At 41.1% G+C, this 24,470-nt stretch overlaps 1 pseudogene; it reads left to right on the top strand.

Moving 5' to 3' along the window:
• The first annotated feature begins 618 nt into the window (after positions 1-618).
• The window catches only part of LOC128659955 (oocyte zinc finger protein XlCOF6-like), a 308,836-nt pseudogene continuing 284,984 nt past the window's right edge, over positions 619-24,470 (top strand).

The raw sequence follows: 24,470 nt of genomic DNA, 5'->3' as shown, positions 1-24,470 counted from the left end.
AAATGGACTGAATTGCCAAAAGAACATATCTCATTATAGTATCAATCTTTGTAAACAAAACATCTTTCTTTTCTTAACTCTATCCAAGATAACAATTGAAATGAACATTTTAGTGCCTATTTTGCAGTGTGATTTAAGACAACTCAGTATTGACCAAGAGAAGTTAAAGGGCTGGGGATGGAGCACATGGCAAAATGTATGACAGTGAGAATTAGTAGAAAGTACAATACCAATACTGCAGTATCCAATTTAACTTATATTTAACAACTGATTTTCGACATTTCTTTCAGGAGAAAATATTGTTTCATATAAATGATAGAAAAATAAAGATTATAATATATTTATAAAGTTGTGATATGGTCCCACTTAAATTGATTTTCTACCATTATGTTGTATAGATCTGGGAAGATTCATATTTAAGGGGCAATTATAACACCCACAGAGATATCTGTACTAAATGCTTGTGCTGAATCAACATCACATATGTAATAACCTAATCAGCTGATCTGTATCACATGAATTGTTATGCGCGCCTTTAATTATACCATACGTACAGTTAATCAGAACCATTATTTATTATAATCTGTCTAAACCATTTAATATACTTTTTACAGACACGGCCAGAGCACTGAGAGATATCAGGTATTGATGTAACTGGAGTGAATAAGGGAACCTTCTTCCTGAGCACAGACATTGGAGCCTGTTATCAGCATGAACTCATATGTGTTAGGTGAGTAAAATAGATATTATGCTTTAATTACTGGGAAAATAGATCATGCATTAAACAAATATAAGCTATTATATTTATATCTGCATCTTTAAGTACATTTGTGTCAGTGACGTTATAAAGATGGAGCAAACTCCATTGGGCTGAGGAGGAGAGTAAAAAATACTACTCCCCCCTCTGTCCTTTTAGACAGATCATGTCCAACAACTGCCTAACCTCACCCCCTGACCTGGTTCATTACTCGGAACACCTGCAACTCCACCTTCCCCTGCTCTGACTTCGCTCATGGAACATCCATAACTGCACTTATGCCTACCTTGTTCCCATGTGTGTAACACCCACAACTCAGTCATTTAGGTTACTATGATGTAGTAATGTTTACATTCTATGTCATCCTTTTTAATTTGTGATTTACAGGTAAAACATAATTTATGCTTACCTGATAAATTCCTTTCTTCTGTTGTGTGATCAGTCCACGGGTCATCATTACTTCTGGGATATTATCTGCTCCCCTACAGGAAGTGCAAGAGGATTCACCCAGCAGAGTTGCTATATAGCTCCTCCCCTCTACGTCACCTCCAGTCATTCGACCAAAGACCAACGAGAAAGGAGAAACCAAGGGTGTAGTGGTGACTGAATTATAATTTAAAAAATATGTACCTGCCTTAAAAAACAGGGCGGGCCGTGGACTGATCACACAACAGAAGAAAGGAATTTATCAGGTAAGCATAAATTATGTTTTCTTCTGTTATGTGTGATCAGTCCACGGGTCATCATTACTTCTGGGATACCAATACCAAAGCAAAAGTACACGGATGACGGGAGGGATAGGCAGGCTCATTATACAGAAGGAACCACTGCCTGAAGAACCTTTCTCCCAAAAATAGCCTCCGAAGAAGCAAAAGTGTCAAATTTGTAAAATTTGGAAAAAGTATGAAGCGAAGACCAAGTTGCAGCCTTGCAAATCTGTTCAACAGAGGCCTCATTCTTAAAGGCCCAAGTGGAAGCCACAGCTCTAGTGGAATGAGCTGTAATTCTTTCAGGAGGCTGCTGTCCAGCAGTCTCATAGGCTAAACGTATTATGCTACGAAGCCAAAAAGAGAGAGAGGTAGCAGAAGCTTTTTGACCTCTCCTCTGTCCAGAATAAACGACAAACAGGGAAGAAGTTTGGCGAAAATCTTTAGTTGCCTGCAAGTAGAACTTGAGGGCACGAACTACATCCAGATTGTGTAGAAGACGTTCCTTCTTTGAAGAAGGATTTGGACACAAGGATGGAACAACAATCTCTTGATTGATATTTCTGTTAGTGACTACCTTAGGTAAGAACCCAGGTTTAGTACGCAGAACTACCTTGTCTGAGTGAAAGATCAGATAAGGAGAATCACAATGTAGGGCTGATAACTCAGAGACTCTTCGAGCCGAGGAAATAGCCATTAAAAATAGAACTTTCCAAGATAACAATTTTATATCAATGGAATGAAGGGGTTCAAACGGAACACCCTGTAAAACGTTAAGAACTAAGTTTAAACTCCATGGCGGAGCAACAGTTTTAAACACAGGCTTGATCCTAGCTAAAGCCTGACAAAAGGCCTGGATGTCTGAATTTTCTGACAGACGCCTGTGTAACAGGATGGACAGAGCTGAGATCTGTCCCTTTAATGAGCTAGCCGATAAACCCTTTTCTAAACCTTCTTGTAGAAAAGACAATATCCTAGGAATCCTAACCTTACTCCAGGAGTAATCTTTGGATTCACACCAGTATAGGTATTTACACCATATTTTATGGTAAATCTTTCTGGTAACAGGCTTCCTAGCCTGTATCAGGGTATCAATAACCGACTCAGAAAAACCACGTTTTGATAAAATCAAGCGTTCAATTTCCAAGCAGTCAGCTTCAGAGAAGTTAGACTTTGATGATTGAATGGACCCTGAATCAGAAGGTCCTGTCTTAGAGGTAGAGACCAAGGCGGACAGGATGACATGTCCACTAGATCTGCATACCAAGTCCTGCGCGGCCATGCAGGCGCTATTAGAATCACTGATGCTCTCTCCTGTTTGATTTTGGCAATCAATCGAGGAAGCAGTGGGAAGGGTGGAAACACATAAGCCATCCTGAAGTTCCAAGGTGCTGTCAAAGCATCTATCAGAACCGCTCCCGGATCCCTGGATCTGGATCCGTAGCGAGGAAGTTTGGCGTTCTGGCGAGACGCCATGAGATCTATCTCTGGTTTGCCCCAACGTTGAAGTATTTGGGCAAAGACCTCCGGATGAAGTTCCCACTCCCCCGGATGAAGAGTCTGGCGACTCAAGAAATCCGCCTCCCAGTTCTCCACTCCCGGGATGTGGATTGCTGACAAGTGGCAAGAGTGAGACTCTGCCCAGCGAAATATCTTTGATACTTCTATCATTGCTAGGGAGCTTCTTGTCCCTCCTTGATGGTTGATGTAAGCTACAGTCGTGATGTTGTCCGACTGAAACCTGATGAACCCCCGAGTCTTTAACTGGGGCCAAGATAGAAGGGCATTGAGAACTGCTCTCAATTCCAGAATGTTTATTGGCAGGAGACTTTCCTCCTGACTCCATTGTCCCTGAGCCTTCAGAGAATTCCAGACAGCGCCCCAACCTAGAAGGCTGGCGTCTGTTGTTACAATTGTCCAGTCCGGCCTGCTGAACGGCATCCCCCTGGACAGATGTGGCCGAGAAAGCCACCATAGAAGAGAGTTTCTGGTCTCTTGATCCAGATTCAGAGTGGGGGACAAATCTGAGTAATCCCCATTCCACTGACTCAGCATGCACAATTGCAGCGGTCTGAGATGTAGGCGTGCAAAGGGAACTATGTCCATTGCTGCTACCATTAAGCCGATCACCTCCATGCATTGAGCTACTGACGGGAGTTGAATGGAATGAAGGACACGGCATGCATTTAGAAGCTTTGTTAATCTGTCTTCTGTCAGATAAATCCTCATTTCTACAGAATCTATAAGAGTCCCCAAGAATGGAACTCTTGTGAGAGGAAAGAGAGAACTCTTCTTTTCGTTCACTTTCCATCCATGCGACCTTAGAAATGCCAGAACTAACTCTGTATGAGACTTGGCAGTTTGAAAGCTTGAAGCTTGTATCAGAATGTCGTCTAGGTACGGAGCTACCGAAATTCCTCGCGGTCTTAGTACCGCCAGAAGGGCACCCAGAACCTTTGTAAAGATTCTTGGAGCCGTAGCCAATCCGAATGGAAGGGCTACAAACTGGTAATGCCTGTTTAAGAAGGCAAACCTTAGATACCGGTAATGATCTTTGTGAATCGGTATGTGAAGGTAAGCATCCTTTAAATCCACTGTGGTCATGTACTGACCCTCTTGGATCATGGGTAAGATTGTCCGAATAGTTTCCATTTTGAACGATGGAACTCTTAGGAATTTGTTTAGGATCTTTAAATCCAAGATTGGCCTGAAAGTTCCCTCTTTTTTGGGAACCACAAACAGGTTTGAGTAAAACCCTTGTCCTTGTTCCGACCGCGGAACCGGATGGATCACTCCCATTAATAATAGATCTTGTACACAGCGTAGAAACGCGTCCTTCTTTATTTGGTTTGTTGACAACCTTGACAGATGAAATCTCCCTTTTGGGGGAGAGAATTTGAAGTCTAGAAGGTATCCCTGAGATATGATCTCTAGCGCCCAGGGATCCTGGACATCTCTTGCCCAAGCCTGGGCGAAGAGAGAGAGTCTGCCCCCCACTAGATCCGGTCCCGGATCGGGGGCCCTCGGTTCATGCTGTCTTTGAGGCAGCAGCAGGTTTACTGGCCTGCTTGCCCTTGTTCCAGGACTGGTTAGGCTTCCAGCCTTGTCTGTAACGAGCAACAGTTCCTCCCTGTTTTGGTGCAGTGGAGGTTGGCGCTGCTCCTGCTTTGAAATTCCGAAAGGGACGAAAATTAGACTGTCTAGCCTTAGCTTTGGCTCTGTCTTGAGGTAGAGCGTGGCCCTTACCTCCTGTAATGTCAGCAATAATTTCTTTCAAACCGGGCCCAAATAAAGTTTGCCCCTTGAAAGGTATATTAAGTAATTTGGACTTAGAAGTTACATCAGCCGACCAGGATTTTAGCCACAGCGCCCTGCGTGCCTGAATGGCGAATCCTGAATTCTTAGCCGTAAGTTTGGTTAAATGTACTACGGCCTCCGAAATGAATGAATTAGCTAGTTTAAGGACTCTAAGCCTGTCCGTAATGTCGTCCAGCGTAGCTGAACTAAGGTTCTCTTCTAGAGACTCAATCCAAAATGCTGCCGCAGCCGTGATCGGCGCGATGCATGCAAGGGGTTGTAATATAAAACCTTGTTGAACAAACATTTTCTTAAGGTAACCCTCTAATTTTTTATCCATAGGATCTGAAAAAGCACAGCTATCCTCCACCGGGATAGTGGTACGCTTAGCTAAAGTAGAAACTGCTCCCTCCACCTTAGGGACCGTTTGCCATAAGTCCCGTGTGGTGGCGTCTATTGGAAACATCTTTCTAAATATTGGAGGGGGTGAGAACGGCACACCGGGTCTATCCCACTCCTTAGTAACAATTTCAGTTAACCTCTTAGGTATAGGAAAAACGTCAGTACTCGCCGGTACCGCAAAGTATTTATCCAACCTACACATTTTCTCTGGTATTGCAACAGCGTTACAATCGTTGAGAGCTGCTAAGACCTCCCCTAGTAATACACGGAGGTTTTCCAATTTAAATTTAAAATTTGAAATATCTGAATCCAATCTGTTTGGATCAGAACCGTCACCTACAGAATGAAGCTCTCCGTCCTCATGCTCTGCAAGCTGTGACGCAGTATCAGACATGGCCCTAGAATTATCAGCGCACTCTGTTCTCACCCCAGAGTGATCACGCTTGCCTCTTAGTTCTGGTAATTTAGCCAAAACTTCAGTCATAACAGTAGCCATATCTTGTAATGTTATCTGTAATGGCTGCCCAGATGTACTAGGCGCCATAATATCACGCACCTCCCGGGCGGGAGATGCAGGTACTGACACGTGAGGCGAGTTAGTCGGCATAACTCTCCCCTCGCTGTTTGGTGAAATTTGTTCAATTTGTACAGATTGGCTTTTATTTAAGGTAGCATCAATACAGCTAGTACATAAATTTCTATTGGGCTCCACCTTGGCATTGGAACAAATGACACAGGTATCTTCCTCTGAATCAGACATGTTTAACACACTAGCAATAAACATGCAACTCGGTTACAATTTTATTTAATAAAAACGTACTGTGCCTCAAAAGCACTAAACGATTAAATGACAGTTGAAATAATGAACTGAAAAAACAGTTATAGCATCACTCTTAACAAACAATACAACTTTTTAGCAAAGGTTTGTTCCCATTAGTAAAATAACACTAATTAAATTTCAAACATAAAAATTACAGAGCAACGTTTTAAATCACAGTCACTATATAAATCTCACAGCTCTGCTGAGAGAATCTACTTCCCTTCAAAGAAGTTTGAAGACCCCTGAGTTCTGTCAGAGATGAACCGGATCATGCAGAAAATATAAGTGTAACTGACTGAATATTTTTTGATGCGTAGCAAAGAGCGCCAAAAAACGGCCCCTCCCCCTCACACACAGCAGTGAGAGAGAAACGAAACTGTCATAATCAAAACAAGCAAACTGCCAAGTGGAAAAATAATGCCCAAATATTTATTCACTCAGTACCTCAGAAATGCAAACGATTCTACATTCCAGCAAAAACGTTTAACATGAATTAAATACCTATTAAAAGGTTTAATGTACTTTTACAGAGTAATTCCGGTGAAATACCATCCCCAGAATACTGAAGTGTAGAGTATACATACATGTCATTATAACGGTATAGCAGGATTTTCTCATCAATTCCATTCAGAAAATAAAAACTGCTACATACCTCAATGCAGATTCAACTGCCCGCTGTCCCCTGATCTGAAGCTTTCTCCAACATAGGTGTGTCCGGTCCACGGCGTCATCCTTACTTGTGGGATATTCTCTTCCCCAACAGGAAATGGCAAAGAGCCCAGCAAAGCTGGTCACATGATCCCTCCTAGGCTCCGCCTACCCCAGTCATTCTCTTTGCCGTTGTACAGGCAACATCTCCACGGAGATGGCTTAGAGTTTTTTAGTGTTTAACTGTAGTTTTTCATTATTCAATCAAGAGTTTGTTATTTTCAAATAGTGCTGGTACGTACTATTTACTCAGAAACAGAAAAGAGATGAAGAATTCTGTTTGTATGAGGAAAATGATTTTAGCAACCGTAACTAAAATCCATGGCTGTTCCACACAGGACTGTTGAGAGCAATTAACTTCAGTTGGGGGAACAGTTTGCAGTCCTTTGCTGCTTGAGGTATGACACATTCTAACAAGACGATGTAATGCTGGAAGCTGTCATTTTCCCTATGGGATCCGGTAAGCCATGTTTATTACGATTGTAAATAAGGGCTTCACAAGGGCTTATTTAGACTGTAGACTTTTTTTGGGCTAAATCGATTGATATTAACACTTATTTAGCCTTGAGGAATCATTTATTCTGGGTATTTTGATATAATAATATCGGCAGGCACTGTTTTAGACACCTTATTCTTTAGGGGCTTTCCCAAAGCATAGGCAGAGTCTCATTTTCGCGCCGGTGTTGCGCACTTGTTTTTGAGAGGCATGGCATGCAGTCGCATGTGAGAGGAGCTCTGATACTTATAAAAGACTTCTGAAGGCGTCATTTGGTATCGTATTCCCCTTTGGGTTTGGTTGGGTCTCAGCAAAGCAGATACCAGGGACTGTAAAGGGGTTAAAGCTTAAAACGGCTCCGGTTCCGTTATTTTAAGGGTTAAAGCTTCCAAAATTGGTGTGCAATATTTTCAAGGCTTTAAGACACTGTGGTGAAAGTTTGGTGAATTTTGAACAATTCCTTCATGTTTTTTCGCAATTGCAGTAATAAAGTGTGTTCAGTTTAAAATTTAAAGTGACAGTAACGGTTTTATTTCAAAACGTTTTTTGTACTTTCTTATCAAGTTTATGCCTGTTTAACATGTCTGAACTACCAGATAGACTGTGTTCTGAATGTGGGGAAGCCAGAATTCCTATTCATTTAAATAAATGTGATTTATGTGATAATGACAATGATGCCCAAGATGATTCCTCAAGTGAGGGGAGTAAGCATGGTACTGCATCATTCCCTCCTTCGTCTACACGAGTCTTGCCCACTCAGGAGGCCCCTAGTACATCTAGCGCGCCAATACTCCTTACTATGCAACAATTAACGGCTGTAATGGATAATTCTGTCAAAAACATTTTAGCCAAAATGAACCCTTGTCAGCGTAAGCGTGGATGCTCTGTTTTAGTTACTGAAGAGCATGACGACGCTGATATTAATATCTCTGAAGGGCCCCTAACCCAATCTGAGGGGGCCAGGGAGGTTTTGTCTGAGGGAGAAATTACTGATTTAGGGAACATTTCTCAGCAGGCTGAATCTGATGTGATTACATTTAAATTTAAATTGGAACATCTCCGCATTTTGCTTAAGGAGGTATTATCCACTCTGGATGATTGTGAAAATTTGGTCATCCCAGAGAAACTATGTAAAATGGACAAGTTCCTAGAGGTGCCGGGGCTCCCAGAAGCTTTTCCTATACCCAAGCGGGTGGCGGACATTGTTAATAAAGAATGGGAAAGGCCCGGTATTCCTTTCGTCCCTCCCCCCATATTTAAAAAATTGTTTCCTATGGTCGACCCCAGAAAGGACTTATGGCAGTCAGTCCCCAAGGTCGAGGGAGCGGTTTCTACTTTAAACAAACGCACCACTATTCCCATAGAGGATAGTTGTGCTTTCAAAGATCCTATGGATAAAAAATTAGAAGGTTTGCTTAAAAAGATGTTTGTTCAGCAGGGTTACCTTCTACAACCCATTTCATGCATTGTCCCTGTCACTACAGCCGCATATTTCTGGTTTGATGAACTGATTAAGGTGCTCGATAGTGACTCTCCTCCTTATGAGGAGATTATGGACAGAATCAATGCTCTCAAATTGGCTAATTCTTTCACTCTAGACGCCTCTTTGCAATTGGCTAAGTTAGCGGCTAAGAATTCTGGGTTTGCTATTGTGGCGCGCAGAGCGCTTTGGTTGAAATCTTGGTCGGCTGATGCGTCTTCCAAGAACAAGCTACTAAACATTCCTTTCAAGGGGAAAACGCTGTTTGGTCCTGACTTGAAAGAGATTATCTCTGATATCACTGGGGGTAAGGGCCACGCCCTTCCTCAGGATCGGCCTTTCAAGGCAAAAAATAGACCTAATTTTCGTCCCTTTCGTAAAAACGGACCAGCCCAAGGTGCTACGTCCTCTAAGCAAGAGGGTAATACTTCTCAGGCCAAGCCAGCTTGGAGACCAATGCAAGGCTGGAACAAGGGAAAGCAGGCCAAGAAACCTGCCACTGCTACCAAGACAGCATGAAATATTGGCCCCCGATCCGGGACCGGATCTGGTGGGGGGCAGACTCTCTCTCTTCGCTCAGGCTTGGGCAAGAGATGTTCTGGATCCTTGGGCGCTAGAAATAGTCTCCCAGGGTTATCTTCTGGAATTCAAGGGACTTCCCCCAAGGGGGAGGTTCCACAGGTCTCAGTTGTCTTCAGACCACATAAAAAGACAGGCGTTCTTACATTGTGTAGAAGACCTGTTAAAAATGGGAGTGATTCATCCTGTTCCATTAAGAGAACAAGGGATGGGGTTCTACTCCAATCTGTTCATAGTTCCCAAAAAAGAGGGAACGTTCAGACCAATCCTAGATCTCAAGATCTTAAACAAATTTCTCAAGGTCCCATCGTTCAAGATGGAAACCATTCGAACTATCCTTCCTTCCATCCAGGAAGGTCAATTCATGACCACGGTGGATTTAAAGGATGCGTATCTACATATTCCTATCCACAAGGAACATCATCGGTTCCTAAGGTTTGCATTCCTGGACAAACATTACCAGTTCGTGGCGCTTCCTTTCGGATTAGCCACTGCTCCAAGGATTTTCACAAAGGTACTAGGGTCCCTTCTAGCGGTGCTAAGACCAAGGGGCATTGCAGTAGTACCTTACCTGGACGACATTCTGATTCAAGCGTCGTCCCTCCCTCGAGCAAAGGCTCACACGGACATCGTCCTGGCCTTTCTCAGATCTCACGGCTGGAAAGTGAACGTGGAAAAGAGTTCTCTATCCCCGTCAACAAGGGTTCCCTTCTTGGGAACAATTATAGATTCCTCAGAAATGAGGATTTTTCTAACAGAGGCCAGAATAACAAAGCTTCTGGACTCTTGTCGGATTCTTCATTCCGTTCCTCTTCCTTCCGTAGCTCAGTGCATGGAAGTGATCGGGTTGATGGTAGCGGCAATGGACATAGTTCCTTTTGCGCGCATTCATCTCAGACCATTACAACTGTGCATGCTCAGTCAGTGGAATGGGGACTATACAGACTTGTCTCCAAAGATACAAGTAAATCAGAGGACCAGAGACTCACTCCGTTGGTGGCTGTCCCTGGACAACCTGTCACAAGGGATGACATTCCGCAGACCAGAGTGGGTCATTGTCACGACCGACGCCAGTCTGACGGGCTGGGGCGCGGTCTGGGGATCCCTGAAAGCTCAGGGTCTTTGGTCTCGGGAAGAATCTCTTCTACCGATAAATATTCTGGAACTGAGAGCGATATTCAATGCTCTCAAGGCTTGGCCTCAGCTAGCAAGGACCAAGTTCATACGATTTCAATCAGACAACATGACGACTGTTGCGTACATCAACCATCAGGGGGGAACAAGGAGTTCCCTAGCGATGGAGGAAGTGACCAAGATTATTCTATGGGCGGAGTCTCACTCCTGCCACCTGTCTGCTATCCACATCCCGGGAGTGGAAAATTGGGAAGCGGATTTTCTGAGTCGTCAGACATTGCATCCGGGGGAGTGGGAACTCCATCCGGAAATCTTTGCCCTAGTCACTCAGCTGTGGGGCATTCCAGACATGGATCTGATGGCCTCTCGTCAGAACTTCAAAGTTCCCTGTTACGGGTCCAGATCCAGGGATCCCAAGGCGGCTCTAGTGGATGCACTAGTAGCACCTTGGACCTTCAAACTAGCTTATGTGTTTCCGCCGTTTCCTCTCATTCCCAGGCTGGTAGCCAGGATCAATCAGGAGAGGGCGTCGGTGATCTTGATAGCTCCTGCGTGGCCACGCAGGACTTGGTATGCAGATCTGGTGAATATGTCATCGGCTCCACCTTGGAAGCTACCTTTGAGACGAGACCTTCTTGTTCAGGGTCCGTTCGAACATCCGAATCTGGTTTCACTCCAGCTGACTGCCTGGAGATTGAACGCTTGATTTTATCGAAGCGAGGTTTCTCAGATTCTGTTATCGATACTCTTGTTCAGGCCAGAAAGCCTGTAACTAGAAAGATTTACCACAAAATTTGGAAAAAATATATCTGTTGGTGTGAATCTAAAGGATTCCCTTGGGACAAGGTTAAGATTCCTAGGATTCTATCCTTCCTTCAAGAAGGATTGGAAAAAGGATTATCGGCAAGTTCCCTGCAGGGACAGATTTCTGCCTTGTCGGTGTTACTTCACAAAAAGCTGGCAGCTGTGCCAGATGTTCAAGCCTTTGTTCAGGCTTTGGTTAGAATTAAGCCTGTTTACAAACCTTTGACTCCTCCTTGGAGTCTCAATTTAGTTCTTTCAGTTCTTCAGGGGGTTCCGTTTGAACCCTTTCATTCCGTTGATATTAAGTTATTATCTTGGAAAGTTTTGTTTTTAGTTGCAATTTCTTCTGCTAGAAGAGTTTCAGAATTATCTGCTCTGCAGTGTTCCCCTCCTTATCTGGTGTTCCATGCAGATAAGGTGGTTTTACGTACTAAACCTGGTTTTCTTCCGAAAGTTGTTTCTAACAAAAACATTAACCAGGAGATTATCGTGCCTTCTCTGTGTCCGAAACCAGTTTCAAAGAAGGAACGTTTGTTGCACAATTTGGATGTTGTTCGCGCTCTAAAATTCTATTTAGATGCTACAAAGGATTTTAGACAAACATCTTCCTTGTTTGTTGTTTATTCAGGTAAAAGGAGAGGTCAAAAAGCAACTTCTACCTCTCTCTCTTTTTGGATTAAAAGCATCATCAGATTGGCTTACGAGACTGCCGGACGGCAGCCTCCCGAAAGAATCACAGCTCATTCCACTAGGGCTGTGGCTTCCACATGGGCCTTCAAGAACGAGGCTTCTGTTGATCAGATATGTAGGGCAGCGACTTGGTCTTCACTGCACACTTTTACCAAATTTTACAAGTTTGATACTTTTGCTTCTTCTGAGGCTATTTTTGGGAGAAAGGTTTTGCAAGCCGTGGTGCCTTCCATTTAGGTGACCTGATTTGCTCCCTCCCTTCATCCGTGTCCTAAAGCTTTGGTATTGGTTCCCACAAGTAAGGATGACGCCGTGGACCGGACACACCTATGTTGGAGAAAACAGAATTTATGTTTACCTGATAAATTTCTTTCTCCAACGGTGTGTCCGGTCCACGGCCCGCCCTGGTTTTTTTAATCAGGTCTGATAATTTATTTTCTTTAACTACAGTCACCACGGTACCATATGGTTTCTCCTATGCTAATATTCCTCCTTAACGTCGGTCGAATGACTGGGGTAGGCGGAGCCTAGGAGGGATCATGTGACCAGCTTTGCTGGGCTCTTTGCCATTTCCTGTTGGGGAAGAGAATATCCCACAAGTAAGGATGACGCCGTGGACCGGACACACCGTTGGAGAAAGAAATTTATCAGGTAAACATAAATTCTGTTTTTACCTCCCTCAGATGGCCGAGAAACAGCAATATGATCTTAACTACTCCGGTTAAAATCATAAGAAAAACTCTGGTAGATTCTTCTTCAAACTCTGCCAGAGAAGTAATAACACGCTCCGGTGCTATTGTAAAATAACAAACTTTTGATTGAAGTTATAAAAACTAAGTATAATCACCATAGTCCTCTCACACCTCCTATCTAGTCTTTGGGTGCAAGAGAATGACTGGAGGTGACGTAGAGGGGAGGAGCTATATAGCAACTCTGCTGGGTGAATCCTCTTGCACTTCCTGTAGGGGAGCAGATAATATCCCAGAAGTAATGATGACCCGTGGACTGATCACACATAACAGAAGAAATACATTTAATAATACAAAATGTTTTTTTTTTATTGAGATGGATTATATTATAATGAATAAACAGTCTTATTTTTCTTTATTCCATTTCTTTTTATGTAGGCAAACACGTGAATAGTTCATATCCATCCTTCACTACAGAATGCATCAGAATGATTCCGAAAACTCCAAAAATCTTAGACACCAATGACTATACACAAACATTGGGGATATCACCGCAGATATTAACAGACAATGGTGAATTGGCAGGAACTGGGCAGCAATCATTATGTACAGAGAGTAATTTAGTCATCAAACAAGAGGACAACATTTATGCCTTATCTAGTGAAATTATTATCCCAGAGGATATACCACAAACATTTACTGAGTTTTCAAAACATATTAAAGAAGGGAAAAGTCTACAGTCTAACCAAAGGATTCATACAAAGGAGAAACCTTTCAAATCTACAGAATGTGAGAAAAGCTTTAGATGGCAGTTTCATCTACTAGAACACCACAAAATACACACAGGTGAGAAACCACTCACATGTACTGAGTGCGGCAAATGTTTTACACGAAAGAGTGCGCTGAAAACTCATGAAAGGATTCACACAGGAGAAAAGCCGTTCACATGTACAGAGTGTGGGAAATGTTTTACACGAATAAGTAGTCTGAAAACTCATGAAAGGATTCACACAGGAGAAAAGCCATTCACATGTACAGAGTGTGGGAAATGTTTTACACGAATAAGTAGTCTGAAAACTCATGAAAGGATTCACACAGGGGAAAAGCCTTTCACATGTACAGAGTGTGGAAAATGTTTTACACAAATAAATCATCTGAAAAAGCATGAAAGGATTCACACAGGAGAAAAGCCGTTCACATGTACAGAGTGTGGAAAATGTTTTACACAAATAAATAATCTGAAAACTCATGAAATGATTCACACAGGAAAAAAGCCTTTCACATGTACAGAGTGTGGGAAATGTTTTACACAAATAAGTAGTCTGAGATATCATGAAATGAGTCACACAGGAGAAAAGCCTTTCACATGTACAGAGTGTGGAAAATGTTTTACAGTACAGAGTCATCTGAAAAAGCATGAAAGGATTCACACAGGGGAAAAGCCTTTCACATGTACAGAGTGTGGAAAATGTTTTACAGAAAAGAGTGAGCTGAAAAAGCATGAAAGGGTTCACACAGGAGAAAAGCCTTTCACATGTACAGAGTGTGGAAAAAGTTTTACACAAATAAGTAATCTGAAATATCATGAAAGGAGTCACACAGGGGAAAATCCTTTCACATGTATAGAGTGTGGGAAATGTTTTACACAAATAAATAGTCTGAAAAGTCATGAAAGGAGTCACACAGGAGAAAAGCCTTTTACATATACAGAGTGTGGGAAATGTTTTACACAAATGGATCATCTGAAAACTCATGAAAGGATTCACAAGGGAAGAAACCTTTCACATGTTTAGAAATTGGAAAAAAATTTTTTATTAAAATCAGGTATCACAAAACACAAAATATTTACACACAAATAAACTTTATATACACAGTGTACAAACCTTTTTACAATTATCCTAAAGAGGACAAACTCTCTAAATAGAAGCATCAAAAAGGATCCTATTGTAAATAATACTTTCTATACCCCAGTTATAAAAGCCCCAGATTGGAAGAACTCTCCTGCTGTCCTTTGTTCCTCTATATATGTGCACCTCAGTTTCTCTCATATCAATGCGATAGAATCCAAACACCATACAGGAATATACAAATCTTTCCTCATACTGACCAGTTTACACAACCATTCACCACCAAAGCACCCACAGTGTTGTTTATTAATATGCCAGTGTTAGGAGTTGTACGTTTGTTTTACGTAGGGGAGAAAATAATTAAATTTACAGAATAAAAGAGTCTTTATATGAATAGAGTGTTAGAGAATTATATTAATAAAGAACATCAGTCTCAAATGATTGACATCTGGGAGATATATTTAATGTGCACATCATGTGGATAAACCTTTTCTTATAGCAATAGATGCTTAGCATTGTACATGTTATATACCAGAGGAATTACTGAGGGGAAACTGATTTTATTTAATGAGACACAATATCAGTAACCGGTACATTTGTGATCATAATCAGTTTAATTTAAATGGCTACTATAACCTACATGTATACTGGGTATGTAATATGTGTGTCATGTGATCATAATCAGTTTAATTTAAATGGCTACTATAACCTACATGTATACTGGGTATGTAATATGTGTGTCATGTTCTGTAACTTGATATTATGTCTGTTAGATGTTTTCATGTTAGTTAGAAGCCAAAAGAACTGATAATAGCACATACTGTATATATAAAGGGAACATTATACGTCTGATAAATCCCTTTGTATCAAGAGCACAAGTGTTAGGTATATTTATACCATTGTGTGCATATATCATGGAATGCTACTTTTTACTATATAATGATATACAATGTTTTTTCATGCAAATAAAAAATGATTGTAATCCAGACCAGTATTTTGTGTTTTTTGTATAATTAAAAACAAAATATCACAGAATAATTAGGAAAACATTATCAAATACAGAAGCAAAATCTGACAGTGAAAATTAAACGCTGATCATTCAGATAGAGCAGCAATTTCCCCTAACTTTGCAATTCCCTTCTATTATCCGATTTTGTTTTGTTCTTTTGGTATCCTTTGTTAAAGAGTAAACATAGGAGGCTGATATTATATGAGCTTAGGGGCGCGCACGTGTATTTACCACTCTGTGCAGCAGTGTTTGTAACTATGTATTACATTGCTATATATGTTCTTGCAAACTCTCCTGAGTTCACCTAGGATTACTCTTTAACAAAGGATACTAAGAGAACTAAGCACAAATGATAATATAAGTAAATTGGAAAGTTTATTGAAGTCATGTTCTATCCAATCCATTTAAGTTTAATTTTTCCTTTACTGTCCCTTTAACAGTACATAAAACAATATCAAATTAACCCCCGACCTTCACCAACCCAGATTATTAATCACCAGCAAGACTTTTTATACACAGACATTTTATGTAACTTAAATCATACTTAAAGGGACATTAAACCCAATTTTTTTCTTTCATGATTCAGATAGAGAATACTATTTTAAACAATTTTCCTATTTACTTCTATTATCTAATTTGCTTCATTCAGTAGATATTCTTTGTTGAAGAAATAGCAGTGTACATGGGTGAGCCAATCACACAAGACATCTATGTGCAGTCACCAATAAGCAGCTTCTTAGCCTATCTGGATATGCTTTTCAGCAACGAATATCAAGAGAATGAAGCAAATTAGATCATAGAAGTAAATTGGAAAGTTGTTTAAAATTGCATGCTCTTTCTAAATCATGAAATAAAAAATTGGGTTTCATGTCCCTTTAAAGGGTTAGAAAATTACACTTTCATGATTCAGATAGAATGTGTCATTTTAATTTCACTTCTGTTATCAAGTGTATGTACTACTAAGAACTGGCTGGTGGCTACACACGTGCCTTTTATCATTGGCTCACCAGATATGCTCAGCTAGCTCCCAGTATTACATTGCTGCTCTATAGCTGACTTTGCAGGAGTTAAATACATAGTTATAAACAGTTGTACAATAACTGATCTAACATATTAAAATAATTTTGCCCCTTTATATCTGTCAGGGTGCCAGGGATCAGACTGAGACGAGAAGTGCAAAAATAATCACACCTTTATTAATAGCAAAAAATAATAAAAAGTCCACAAGTCAAATAACAAGCCAGGAATAAAAAACCAGAGCTGGTAGTGAGACAAGCCAAGTCAGGATCCAAAGCGAATAGTCAGACGAGCCGAGTCAGGAGCCAAAGCAAGTAGTCAGACGAGCTGGAATCAGGAACAAGGAAAACAGCAGAGTCAGGAACAAGCCAGGGATCAGGAACCAGGAGGGACGTCGGATAGCCAGGTAATATACAGGAGCTCTCACAAACAGGTCTGAGACAACGCAAAGGCAAAGCATACTGAACAGAGGCCCTTTAAATAAGTGATGACATCACAATTCTGAGACTGCATCCTGTCTCAGATGGATGATGCACACCAGTCTGGCCATAAAAGGAAGTGCAGGAAATTTGCAGCATCCCCCACAATGCACCATAGTCAGTAAGAGAGGTGACTAAAATAGCTGCCAGCAGCACATGGCAAACAAAACAGGTAAAAACCATGACAGTACCCTCCCCCTCAACAACCCCTCCCCCACGGAAGGACAAAAGGCTTATTGGGGAAATGGGCATGGAAGGCACGAAGGAGGCCGGAAGCATGAACATCAGAGGAGGGAACCCATGAACGCTCCTCCGGACCATAGCCCCTCCATTGAACCAAATACTGTACGCGGCCCCTGGACATACGAGAGTCAATAATGCTGCTGACCTCATACTCCTCATGGTTGTCAACAAAGATAGGATGGGGATAAGGCAACACAGAGGTAAACAGATTACAAACCAATGGTTTCAAGAGGGAGACATGAAAAACATTGGAGATGCGCATTGCAGGAGGAAGGTCATGAGTGTAAGCCACAGGATTGACCCGTCAGAGTATTCGAAAAGGACCAACATAACGGGGAGCCAGTTTATTGGAAGGCACACAAAGGTTCAAGTTGCGGGAGGACAGCCAAACTCTCTCACCAACCTGGTAGGAAGGCGCAGGCAGACGCCTACGATCAGCCTGGAACTTTTGGCGCTGCATAGAACGATGAAGGCAATCCTGAATATGCACCCACATTGAACAGAGTTGCCGGAGATGCTCCTCCAAAGCCGGAATACCCTGAGACATGAATGAATCGGGCAACAAGGATGGTTGAAACCCATAATTCGCCATGAATGGGGATAACTTGGAGGAAGCATTAATAGCACTATTATGAGCAAACTCTGCCCAAGGTAACAGTTCAGACCAATTATTGTGGTGATGTGAGACATAGCAACGGAGGTACTGTTCCAGAGCTTGATTAGACCGTTCTGCAGCCCCACTGGATTGAGGGTGATATGCCGAGGAGAAGGAAAGCTGGATCCCCATTTGAGCACAAAAGGAACCCCAAAATCTGAAGACAAACTGGCTACCCCGGTCCAACAATATCTCCTTGGGTAACCCATGTAAACGGTAGACCTCCCGGGAAAAAATTGAAGCAAGCTTCTGAGCGGTAGGCAACTTCTTCAAGGGAATGCAATGTGACATTTTAGAAAAAATGGTCAACCACCATAAGGATAACAGTATTGCCATTGAAAACAGGGAGCTCGACAATGAAGTCCATGGAAAGATGTGTCCAAGGACGCTCACCATTAGCAATAGGTTGAAGAAGACCCACAGGAAGACATCGATGAGTCTTATTCTGTGCACAAACTGAGCAGGAGGCAACATTTGAGCTTTATCTTTGAAATGAATTGTGTACAAATCAACTTTCTGGACTTGACTTTGAATGGAACTGATGGACACAATGTATCGATGAGTGTATACCATAAGCCCATATCAGGCAACACCTTGTTACACGGCAATAGTAGCCATCCAAAGCAATTCGATTTGCAGTTGCAAAAGGGCAATTTACAAGGCTTAAGAGGAATTGTTCCAGTCAAGAAGATTTTGAAAGGTAAGCTAATACACTCACAAGAAGGTTAAGGGAGAGAAGATATCCTTTACATGACATGAGAGCCAGGAAGTCATACAGAAGCCAGGAGCATACAGAAAGAAAGGTCTTGTTACAGGATAAACCAAAAGGAACAGCCCCCAAAACATCTCAGGGAGTATATTTTTTAACTGAACACAGTGCACAATACCAGAAAGTTTATGGGATAGTCAAGAGATACTTTCCACTCCTAGCGGCTGTTGAGAGACTGGTGAAAACCATCAAATTGGGCATTAATTGCTCATATAAGAAAAGCAGCACATTAGGTAGTATTCTGGCACCCACTGAACTCAAAAAGATTGAGAATAGCAGTAGTTCTTGGTTGAGACATGTCGGCATGTATAAATGTGGCAGCAGACGCTACAAACCTTGTGACTATGGGCTAGATTTATTAAAGCCCTACGGCTGCAAGTTCTCACAAGTACTTGCTCGCCGTAATTTATCAAGCAGAGGTCACCAGACCGCCGCTTCCCTAACCTCTTCGCCACCTCTAAGGTGGCGAAATTCAATCTTCCCGGTCTAGTCAGACCGAGGAGATTGACAGCTCCTGTCCGCGCTTGATTTCCTGTGCGTGGGCAGGGGGTGGGATTACACGCGAGCACAAAATTGGGCTTGTGTGCAATGGCGAATACCTGTGGGTAATTTCGCCCCGCCACAGACGAGCTGAGGCGTACAGGGGCACGTATACGCGTCCCTGTCCGCCTCAGCTTTAATAAATCTAGCCCTATGTACAGATCACCAAAAGGTTTGTTTCTTCAGTCACTGGTCAAAGTTTTGACATCCAGACATGTCTCAACTGTACTTCTAGTAATGTCATTTATCTCATCACCTGCATACAGTGCAATTTGCAATATGTAGGTCTCGCATCCAGAGATATGAAATTCAGAATAAGGGAACACCTGTCCACCTTTAATGTAGGGAAAGCGACAACACCCCTGGTGCAACGTTTTCATGACAAACATGAAATATTGAATTCGCTCAGATGGTGTATAATTGAAAAAGTAGTGCTTCCCAGCAGAGGTGGCAATTTGGATCAACTACTGGCTAAGAGGGAGGTCTTTTGGATGTTTAAATTAGATACTAGGATACCCAAAGGCCTCAACTCCAAATTTGACCTGATAAATTATTGGGAATAATTTATATACCACACAGATATTATTATTATTATTATTATTATTATTCTCATTATCATTTTCTAGTAGTGGCTTCTATGTATTTTCCCTCATTTTCCCACACACAATTCAATTTATTTAGTGTTTCCATGCATTCATACTCAATATCTTTATCAGATATTCAATCATTAATATTTAATATTTAATATCTATTCCAGCTTTTTTCAAGTTGGTACACAGAGTACATGCATTTATAATGTAATTTATTTGTAGAAATGCAACCTTATGAATTCTGGTTTTTTTTTTGTCCTTTTGTCTCTCTTTTTTTTTTTTGATTGATGTATCATTTCGAGTTCTGTGTGTGTATATATATATATATATATATATATATATATATATATATATATCATTATACTTTAATACCTTTTTGTAGTATTGCAATGAACTTTGAAATTGTATCCAATGAATTTATATATATATATTTTTTTTTCCTTACCACTATTGGCTATTTGATCACTATTGCCCTTTATATAAAAAATTTTTCTCTTTTTACGTGCTAGTTCGATTTACACTTAATTCAGCAGGCGTGTCTTTGATTTTATTACCAATCAGATTTGTGCATGTATTTTAAATTACTTGTAAGGCACAGCAACTACAGGCTATGACTACATCTAATCAGCTGAAACGCGTAAGCCCAGGTGCTGCGCCTGCTATGTGTCTATGTTGGAGGTTCCGTGTATATTTTTAAAACAAATTCATTAAAACATATATATATTTTTATTCTACTAAGGAGAATCCAGCCCTTTTTTTTTTCCTACAATGTATCCAGTTCTATTGGATTGCTCCTAGCAGAGTTCTGTGTACCTCCTGTTGGACTGGCTTGACCCCTCCCCCCGATGCTTACACTGGATTGCCCGAGTGAACAACAGAATGAGTGTATCGTTCAAGGAGGAGGACCTCCGTGACTGAGGCGTTGTTACCTTAGTTGAACCCGCCCGAATTGGTGAGAGCCAGTCAGATGAGCTGTTGATTTCGGTGTTCCAGTCTCTCCCCGAATGCCTAGGTGGTAAGTGTGTCAGAGCAAGTATGCTGAACCAAGGAGGAGCATCTTCGTGGCCAAGACGTGTTTACCTCAGCCGAAGAATTCCAGGACAGGTGAGAGAGGTAATTAGCCACAGTTTCTGGTATTCTGGCTCCCCTTTAATTGTTTACACTGCAATACAGCTGCACACTCGCACTTGGCTATAGCGGAGTTTATCATCCGAGTACATATTGGATAAAGTTTAGATTGAATATTCGATTGACACAGGGTGTGAGAGGTTAATGCAGCCACAGGGCACCTAATAGGGTGTATTCACAGTTGCAGTGAATTAGGAGTACTAATTATCCCTCCAACTCTCTTGCTTTCCTATTACAGGAGGCAACATACACAGCAACATCAGAGCGAAGACCTGGCCACCAGAATTGTCGAGTTACAGACCAAATCATTTGGTTCTTGCCTTGGTGACCTGCGGCTTTAGGATACTGGTAAGTGTACAAAAGTTCAGTTCGAAGATTCTCAGGAACAAAACACTTACCACTAGGTTTCTCAGGAGGTGCATTGGTTTGTGCAGCCAGGATCTCCTCCCCCAAGGGAGAAGTCAAATTAGTATGTATGGTAGCCAAAATATGGTCAGGAGGTATAACTGGAGTAGTTACAGACTCCTCCTTGGACAGAGGCAAAAATTGTCGAGAGAGGGCATCAGCCCTAACATTCTTACTACCAGGCAGGTAGGAGACCACAAAATTAAACCGAGACAAAAATAGCGCCCATCTGGCCTCTCAGTGTGACAAATGTTTTGCTTCAGAAAGATAAGTTAAATTCTTGTGGTCAATAAGAATGAGCACTGACACGCTAGTACCCTCGAGAAGATGCCTCCATTCCTTGAGTGCCAAAATTATAGCCAGTAATGTATGTATGTAGTATGTTAAATACATAAGAAGACAATGCAATAGCACTTAGTATGAATTTCAAATGAGTAGTAGATTTTTGTTAAATAAATTGCAAATTTATGTCTATTACCACTCCTCCTGTATCATGTGACAGCCATCAGCCAATCACAAATCCATATACATATATGCTGTGAATTCTTGCACATGCTCGGTAGGAGTTGGTGACTCAAAAAGTGTAAATATAAAAAGACTGTGCACATTTTGTTAATGGAAGTAAATTGGAAAGTTGTTTGAGGGATCCACGGAAAATTACATAGTTGATGCAGAGTCTGGTTTTAACCCATAAAGGGCCTAAATCACCTAACATTCCTAAATTGTTTGGAATAACATGCTTTAAAACATCAGGTATGATGTTGTATCGATCAGGTAGTGTAAGGGTTACTCCCGCTTCACAGTGACAGATCAAACGCCCCATGTAATGCACCGCAAACAGGACTGATGGAAAATGAAATTAGATTACACTAGCAAACTGATGTAAAAGTAATTCTTTTTTAAATTTACACTAATGTTACACCAGATATCAGTGGTGGCACAGAGCAATTAATCACAGTATATGCTGTGGGCCTGACACACAGGCCTAATGGAAAATGAAATTAGATTACAATAGCAAACTGATGTAAAAGTTTTTTTTTAAAATTTACAATAATGTTACACCAGATAGGAGTGGTGGCACAGAGCAATTAATCACAGTATATGCTGTGAGCCTGACACACAGGCCTGATGGGAAATGAAATTAGATTACAGTAGCAAACTGATGTAAAAGTTTTTTTTTTTTTTAAATTTACCCTAATGATCGGAACAGCCAATAGAATGCGAGCTCAATCTGATTGGCTGATTGGATCAGCCAATCGGATTGAACTTCAATCTGATTGGCTGATTCAATCAGCCAATCAGATTTTTCCTACGTTAATTCCGATTGGCTGATAGAATTGAAGGGACGCCATATTGGATGACGTCCCTTAAAGGAACCTTCATTCGTCGTTAGTCGTCGGGAAGAAGAGGATGGCTCCGCGTCGGCTCGTCTGAAGATGGCTCCGGATGGATGAAGATTGAAGACGCCGCATGGATGAAGACTTCTATCGGATGGAAGACCTCTTCAGCGCCGCCTGGATGATGACTTCAATCGGATGGAAGACTTCTTCAGCGCCCCTTGGATGATGACTTCTGCCGCTCCGGATCTCCTCTTCGGTTCCATCAGTGGTCGGCTGGCTGAAGAAGGCTCAAGGTAGGATGATCTTCAGGGGGGTAGTGTTAGGTTTATTTAAGGGGGGTTTGGTTTAGATTAGGGGTATGTGGGTGGTGGGGTTGTATTTTTATTTTACAGGCAAAAGAGCTGTTTTCTTTGGGGCATGTCCCGCAAAAGGCCCTTTTAAGGGCTGGTAAGGTAATAGAGCTGGTAACTTTTTAATGTAGAATAGGGTAGGGAATTTTATTATTTTGGGGGGCTTTGTTATTTTATTAGGAGGCTTAGATTAGGTGTAAGTAGCTTAAAATTGTTGTAATATTTTTAAAATATTTGTAACTTATTTTTTTTTATTTTTTTGTAACTTAGCTTTTTTATTTTTTGTACTTTAGTTAGTTTATTTAATTGAATTTAATTTTAGTTATTTGTAGCTAATTTATTTAATTAATTTAATGATAGTGTAGTGTTAGGTTTAATTGTAACTTAGGTTAGGATTTATTTTACAGGTAATTTTGTATTTCTTTTAGCTAGGTAGTTATTAAATAGTTAATAACTATTTAATAACTATTCTAACTAGCTAAAATAAATACAAAGTTACCTGTAAAATAAATATAAATCCTAAAATAGCTACAATGTAATTATTAATTACATTGTAGCTAGCTTAGGGTTTATTTTACAGGTAAGTATTTAGTTTTAAATAGGAATAATTTATTAAAGTATAGTGTAGTGTTAGGTGTAATTGTAACTTAGGTTAGTTTTTATTTTACAGGTAAATTTCTCTTTATTTTAACTATGTAGCTATTAAATAGTTAATAACTTTTTAATAGCTATTGTACCTAGCTAAAATAAATTGAAAGTTGCCTGTAAAATAAAAATAAATCCTAAGATAGCTACAATATAATTATTATTTATATTGTAGCTCTATTAGGGTTTATTTTAAAGGTAAGTATTTAGTTTTAAATAGGATTAATTTCGTTAATAAGAGAAATATTATTTAGATTTATTTAATTAATATTTAAGTTAGGGGGGTGTTAGGGTTAGACTTAGGTTTAGGGGTTAATAATTTTATTACAGTGGCGGCGGTGTAGGGGGGGCAGGATAGGGGTTAATAAATTTATTATAGGTGGCGACGGTGTAGGGGGGGCAGGATAGGGGTTAATAACTTTATTATAGGTGTCAACGGTGTAGGGGGGGCAGGATAGGGGTTAATAAATTTATTATAGTGGCAGCGGTGTAGGGGGGGCAGGATAGGGTTAATAGGTATAATGTAGGTGGCGGTGGGGTCCGGGAGCGGAGGTTTAGGGGTTAATACATATATTATAGTTGCGGCGGGGACCGGGAGCGGCGGTTTAGGGGTTAACATATTTATTATAGCTTGCGGTGGGCTCTGGGAGCAGCGGTTTAGGGGGTAAACACTTTATTTAGTTGCGGTGGTGTAGGGGGGGACAGATTAGGGGTGTTTAGACTCGGGGTACATGTTAGGGTGTTAGGTGTAGAAACTACCATAGGAATCAATGGGATATCTGGCAGCAGCGAACATGAACTTTCGCTATGGTCAGACTCCCATTGATTCCTATGGGATCCGCCCAGGTACGCTGGGCCGGAAAAGTGCCGAGCGTACCTGCTAGTTTTTT

This window comes from Bombina bombina, chromosome 5, assembly GCF_027579735.1.
Source record: "Bombina bombina isolate aBomBom1 chromosome 5, aBomBom1.pri, whole genome shotgun sequence".
NCBI classification, from domain to species: domain Eukaryota; kingdom Metazoa; phylum Chordata; class Amphibia; order Anura; family Bombinatoridae; genus Bombina; species Bombina bombina.
The sequence above is the reverse complement of the archived record's forward strand: the minus strand, read 5'-3'. Positions and strand labels throughout refer to the sequence as shown.